Source organism: Asparagus officinalis, chromosome 8, assembly GCF_001876935.1.
Source record: "Asparagus officinalis chromosome 8, Aspof.V1, whole genome shotgun sequence".
Taxonomy (NCBI): Eukaryota; Viridiplantae; Streptophyta; class Magnoliopsida; order Asparagales; family Asparagaceae; genus Asparagus; species Asparagus officinalis.
In genome coordinates this window covers 68,084,763-68,091,026 of record NC_033801.1, presented here as the reverse complement: position 1 = coordinate 68,091,026, position 6,264 = coordinate 68,084,763, and positions in this window count along the sequence as shown.

Sequence of the window (6,264 nt, the reverse complement as noted above, 5' to 3'; positions counted from 1 at the left end):
CCAAGTTGAAATAGAAACCCTAATTCATTATGAGATCTCTTGGGCTTTATATAGGCCCCGTACACAACTTACAAAGCCGGGTGTGGAGGGGGTGGGGTGGGGTGGCGGCGGCTAGGGTTTGGAGAAGGCTCTGATACCAAGTTGAAATAGAAACCCTAATTCATTATGAGATCTCTTGGGCTTTATATAGGCCCCGTACACAACTTACAAATAAGTCCTAACTAATACTAATATGTCAACAGTTGTTGTTTAGTGTGAGAGCTGTACTGAGTTTTTGAAAGATTATCAAATTCGTTTCTTATTGTCAAGTCACCAATGTACGGATTTTTTTAGATATAAGATTAAGAGTAATGTTATAGGGACCCAAATCCATGGGACAGGGGAGGGGACAGGTGAGGTGTCCCCTCCCCATTGCTCCATGCACTGTTCATGAACAGTGCATGGAGCAATGAGGAGGGGACACCTCACTTGTCCCCTCCCCTGTCCCATAGGTTTGGGTCCTTAGGGAATTTCCCTAAGATTAAAGGGTGATGCTTTGGAAAAAGGGAAGAAATGCTAAGGAATAGAGTAGAATATTGGACTGCGGAAAAATGGTTGATACATGAATTCCAAATAAATTTAGACAATAGGGTCACGTATAACAAAATTAATTATCAATATATAGCTTAGTAAAACATTAACGGACATAGTAGTAGCTTATAGTCTGGTCAAATTGGTAGATCGACTTAGACCATCTGGTTAGTTAAAAAAAGATTACTGTAAATACAAATTGTTCATGTTTTATTTAATTTACATATATAATCCTTGATGAGGTCGGTCAATGTTTTGAAGTATCCACCTATGCATGTTGTAACTTGTATTAGCATATTAAACTTAAAAAAGTTGCTCCCCAAAATTTTGGTTAAGATAAGACGAAGAAAAAACAATCTTTTTTTTCTGTAGGCATTACCTCATTGAAAATTATATGCAAAGCTTGGGGTTGGATTCTAAGCTTCAGAATTGCCTTAAACACTTGTCCATGTGCAGCTGTGCTCTTCCTCTTATCATCCACCGCAATGGCTTACAAGATATTCTTTCTTGATGATGAATTTGGTACTGCATCACTTAATGGAGAAAATAAAAGCAACTTAAAATAAGCAAACAACCACAACGAGAGAATGTAGGCATCTTCTCCTACTTATAGGCTCCTAATTGACAAAGGTCCTGGCAAATACATAGCACCAAAAGTGTAGAATCTGTTATCAAATCGTTTGCATTTAGCACTTTCTAAAACTTCATTGTGAATATTGGTAAGAATCCCATAGTAGATATTCATTCATGAACATAAGATGAGAATAAAAACCCTAACTTTATTATGAGATCTCTTGGGCTTATATAAGCCCCTACACAACTTACAAATAAGTCCCTATATATTATTAATGTCAACACTCCTCCTCAAGATGGGCGAAAGATATCCACTAAGCCCATCTTGTCACATCATCTAATCATGTCTAAATGAGCTAAGTCCTTTAGTCAGACAATCTGCCGCCTGGTCCTTAGTTGAAACATGACTTAGCTCCAGTAGTCCACTATCTAACTTCTCTTTGATGAAGAACCTATCGATCTCGATGTGTTTGGTTCTATCATGCTGCATTAGGTTGTTGGCGATACTGATAGCTTACTTGTTATCACACCATAACTTTATCTTAGCTCATTGATCCAGCTCCAGCTCAACCAGCATACTCTTCAACCATAACAACTCAGCAACTCCTAAGGTCATAGCTCTATACTCTGCCTCAGCTGTTGATCTTGTCACCACTGACTGCTTCTTGCTCTTTCACGAGACTAAGTTGCCTCCTATAAAGATGCAGTATCTCGAGGTGGACCTCCTGTCATCAGCACAACTAGCCCAATCAGAGTCGCAATAACCTTCGATGCTCACATGTCCACTCTTTCTGAATATCAGCCCCTTTCCAGGGGCACTCTTCAAATATCTCAGAATCTGGTACACAGCGTCCATATGACCCTTCCTCGGATCATGCATGTAGTGGCTCACCACGCTCACTGCAAAAGAGATATCGGAACGTGTGTGACTCAGATAGATCAACCTGCCCACCAGCCTTTGGTATCTGTCACGATCAACTGGTTCTCCAGCTTCAGTACCCAGCTTGAACTTCTGGTCGATCGGTGTAGTTGCAGGTTTACACCCTAATATTCCTGTCTCTTTAAGAAGATCCAGTGCCTACTTTCTCTGGGATAAGACAATCCCCTCTACTCCGCGAGCTATTTCTATTCCAAGAAAGTATCGAAGCAAACCAAGATCTTTCACCTCGAATTCCTTACCCAGTCTCACTTTGAGTTTGACAATCTCCTTCTCATCATCCCCTGTAATAATTATATCATCCACATATACCACAAGCATGGTGATGTGACCTTCATTTCGTCGAAAGAACACGGTATGATCAGCGTTAATCTGCCGGTATCCCATACCTATCATAGCCCGCCTAAATCTATCGAACCAAGCACGAGGAGATTGCTTCAGGCCATATAGAGACTTCTTCAATCTGCAGAACTTGCCCACTGTCTGTTCTGTGTTGAATCCTGGCGGAATTTCCATGTATATCTCTTCCACCAGATCTCCATGAAGAAATGCATTCTTCACATCTAATTGGTGTAGCTTCCATCCACCATTTACTGCCAGAGAGATCAAGGTCCGAACAGTGCTCATCTTCGCCACTGGTGCAAAAGTCTTATCATAGTCGATGCCATATATCTGACTATATCCTTTTGCCACCAGACGAGCTTTGTAGTGCTCAACCTGTCCATCTGGATTCTGCTTCACAGTGAAGACCCACTTGCATCTAACTGCTCTCTTCCCTTTTGGTAGTTTTACTAACTCCCAAGTGCGGTTCTTCTCAAGGGCCCCTAGCTCTTCGTTCATAGCAGCTTTCCATTTCTGGTCCTTCTTTACAACCTATCAATTGTTAGGTATAGTAACAGAGTCCAGTGATACAATGAATACTCCATGTGCAGGGTGGATGTTAGAATATGATACAAACTGAGCAAGATCCCAACCATATCTATCAGGAGGATTTCCCGCATTACTGCGAGTAGTCCTCCGTACAGTTATTGGTGTGGGAGGAGTAGGAAGAGGAATGGAATCACCTTGAGAGGAATCTGGTGGTGGTGTAGGTGTCTCAGGAGTCGGGGCAGGCGTTGGCAAGGGACTTGGCACTAGTGGCACTGTAGGTACTGTTCCCGCAATTTGTTTCCCCTTCCTACTATAGGTAAGTAGTTCCCCTTGAGCCGTTGGCCTAACACCTCTTGTCTCATTCTCCTCTTCTTCTTCATTCTCCTGCTCCTCCTCAACCAAGTCTCCTTCCCAAGGAATCGTTACAGAAATTGATTTTTCTGATCTCTCACCATTCTCAGACATTGATTTCTCCACATTCACCAATCTCTCACCATTCTCCTCATCTCGCCTCATACTTCCAGTATTAGGTGAGTTACCAACGGATGAAGTTACCTTCCGGGTGTAATATGGATCGAGTTCTCGAAAGTGCACATCCATGCTCACAAACAACCTTTTCTCCACCGGGCTCCAGCAAACATAGCCCTTCTGAGTAGCAGAATATCCCACAAAGATGTATTTCACTACTCTAGGGGCAAGCTTCCTGACGGACGGCCTATTGTCCTTCACAAAGCACTCTCGAGGGCATTCTGTTTATTAGTGCTGCCGCAGTCAACACTGCTTACCCCCATAATATTTCTGGGACATTCATGGAGATCATCATACTTCTAGCAACCTCTAAAAGATGTCTATTCTTTCTTTCTGCTACTCTATTTTGAGCTGGTGTGTATGGACACGTAGTCTGGTGTTGTATTCCCTGAGCTGACAAGTATTCCCCAAACGCTTTGTTAGTATACACCGTCCCATTATCAGATCTTAATACCTTCACCACAGCGCTGTATTGAGTCTGAGCATACCTATGAAAATTTTGAAAGCAACCAAACACTTCACTCTTATTTTTCATCAGGTACAACCAAGTAACACGGGAGAAACAATCAATAAAGGTAACAAAATACTTGTATCCATTCATAAAACTTGTAGAACAAGGCCCCCAAACATCTGAATGTATCAGTTCGAATGCACAAGAACTCCTATGACCAGAACTTACATAATAACTTCTAGTAAGTTTTCCAAACTCACATGCATCACACACAAGGTGTTGCTTATTTGCTTTCTCAAATAGAGATGGATACAACCTACTTAAAACACTAAATGATGAGTGTCCCAAACGCTGGTGATGAAGCATCAACACACTCTCAGCACTCATCTTAGATCCTACTTCTGCTCTCTCTATCATTGACACCAATGCTGAATCCAGCCCTTCACGATCCAGATACCATAGTCTACTACGCCATGTGCCAGTCCCAAGTCTCCATCCTGTCCCCTTCTCCTGGAAGATCACCTTGGGAATATCAAAAGAAACAATACATTTTAGTTGGAGGATGATAGCACTAATGGATAAAAAATTGACTGGAAAGGAAGGAGCATGCAAAACATTGGACAAAGTTACAGAACCTGTACAATCGACTGTACCCTTACCAACCACTGGCTGAAATGTACCATCAGCTGTTTGAATACTATCAGGCGATGCTAGGTGAGTATATGATGAGAACTCACTAGCATTACCTGCCACATGTCGAGACGCACCGGAGTCAACTATCCATTCTGATGATCTGTCGGGAGACATAGAAGCAAGAGCATGTATGTCACCAGTACCTTTGGTCGGATGAGCATAGGTAGCAGTGTTGCCTCTGGCGAAGAATGATGTGGATGCCTACTCTGTCCCACTCCTCCTGTCTCCATCCCCTGCTACTTTCTGCTTCCTCCTGAGTATCGCCAGGAGCGCCTGATCTTCCTCAGTAAAGATCACCTCAGCTTCTTCTCCTCCCTTTGCTACCATCAGATTCGCCCGGTTGCCTTCTCCCCTTCCACCTCGTCGACCCCCACGGCCACGACCACACCCTCCGAACTGTCCACGTCCATCCGAATCTCCTTCCTTGGGTGGTTTGGTGCAAGCATGCCTTAGATGACCCACATTACCGCAGTTGTAGCACTGCCGAGTCTCTCCCCTGGATCCAGTATTGCTAGATGCTGCCAATGCTGACTTCACCATAGGAAGTCCACCTGTCCCCGCCTGTAGCCTAATACGAGTCTCCTCCTGGATCATAGCCGAGACAGCCTTCTCAAGCGAGGGAATTTTTGGCTGGGCTAGCAGTAATGCAATTTGCTGAGCGAACTCTGATGTCAATCCCTTAAGAAACACCATAGTCATCTCCTGTAGAAAGGCCTCCTGCTCTTTACATCCCGGGTCCTTGCAGCTAGTCTGGGGGGGGGATGATCATAACCCAGCCACAGACGCTCCAGCTCTGTAGCATATTCTTGTACAGTCCTCTCTCCCGGGACTATGGTATCGATCTCTCCTTTAATCTGGAACACCCTCAGGTTATTCCCCACCCCATCATATGTCCTCCTCAACTTCTCCCAGACATCCTTCACCTTCTCAATGCCATCTACCGTGGCGGCGATCGTCGGGACCAATGAGTTGAGAAGCCAGATGTACACCAACATATGAGTGGACTTCCACTCATCTCGTCCTCCCGAGTCCTCATCTGGTTCTTTCTTCTCTCCGGTCAAGTAACCCTCCAGGTTCCTCCCTGCAAGGGTGTATCTGACCTGTCGTGACCAACTCAGGAAAGTACTCGGTCCATCAAGCTTTAGATCGATGGTCGGAAGCTCCAACTTCTTTGATGGTCATATCGCGCTCTCATCAGCCGACAATTTCATCAACTTCATCAAAGTTGACACCTCCGCAGGGTTCAACTTCTTGATGATCTCCTCCATCGATCAAGCTTCAGATCCAACACCTGTTCACCTTTTTCTTCAAACCCTTGTTATGCGCAGGGAAAATTTCGGCAGCACTTCTGCTGCACAACAAGAGTAAGATCTCCAACAAATTCTCGTTTCTTAGAGGAAACTAGAATAAAAAAACAGTGATATATCTCATTGCTGTGAGATATATACTCTTCCTGTCATCAGTTCGAGGACTGAGTCGAGGGAACCCATGCCAAACTCGAGGTCCGGCATAGTGCAGCAAGGGGCTGGTCTGATCGGGGAAGGGAGGGAGGAGGGGCTGGTCGGGTTTGATCAGAGGGAAGAGGGAGGGGCCGGTTGGGTTTGATCAGAGGGGGGCTGATCGGATGGACATGGGGTCGGAA